Source organism: Mauremys reevesii, linkage group 27, assembly GCF_016161935.1.
Source record: "Mauremys reevesii isolate NIE-2019 linkage group 27, ASM1616193v1, whole genome shotgun sequence".
Lineage (NCBI taxonomy): Eukaryota > Metazoa > Chordata > Testudines > Geoemydidae > Mauremys > Mauremys reevesii.
In genome coordinates this window covers 3,421,691-3,422,670 of record NC_052649.1, presented here as the reverse complement: position 1 = coordinate 3,422,670, position 980 = coordinate 3,421,691, and positions in this window count along the sequence as shown.

Sequence of the window (980 nt, the reverse complement as noted above, 5' to 3'; positions counted from 1 at the left end):
CCTGTGTTCTCATGTTTATTCACACTCTAGCTTCTGGGAACACAAACAAGCAGCAATTCTGATTCTTTGCCTCTCCTCCCGGGGGCTGCGATGCATCCACCCCACTTGCATTCCAGGGCCTGGATGTGCAAAGGGCCATTTGTATCTGCTTGTGCAAGGGTGACCAGATGTCCCTATTTTATAGGGACGGTCCCGATATTTGGGGCTTTTTCTTCTATCGGCCCCTATTCCCCACCCCTACCCCCGTCCCGGTTTTTCACCCTTGCTGTCTGGTCACCCGAGCTTGTGCCAGAACCCGAGTGTCCCTGCGCCGCGCTGGATACACCTATGAGCGTGTCAGGATCCCATATCAAAAAGGGAGCATGTCTAAAGAAAGGTCTGGGAGCCAGGCTCTGTTCCCAGCATTGCCACTTGGCCCGGGACATTGGACGAGTCGCTTACCTTGCTGTGCCTGATTTTCACGATCTGCACAGGCCTAGATGACAATAGCTACTGAGTAAAAGGGATGTTTTAAGGCTTCATTAGCATTTGTAAAGCACATTGGAGACCACTAGCTAGAAGGGGCTATAGTACAGGTGTGAAATACTGCACTGTTGTACAGCTGCCTCCCAGCAACTCCTGGCCTGTGTGAAGGAGAGTTGTGTGTGTATCTACGCTCTTGACAGGTACTCGGCGTTTTAATGCATATTTCTTCCAGCTATGCCTGAGGATACATGTCACCTGAGGCACATTTCTATGCGTTTTTCATGCCCTTGAAAGCCAGCATTTCCCACGCTGCAGTTTTTTTTCCCACTGACTCGTGAGCTGCTTACGCTTCAGACAATGCCTTAGATCAGTAAAGAAACTAAAGTGCCACCGTACATGGTGCTTGGCTCAGCATACGTGTGTCTGTCAAAACGTGCATATCTAAACTTGTCTAGCTGTGCTCTGCCTGTGTGTGGGGGACAGGAGGGCTGCCCGGGTCTCAGATATAGAGTTCT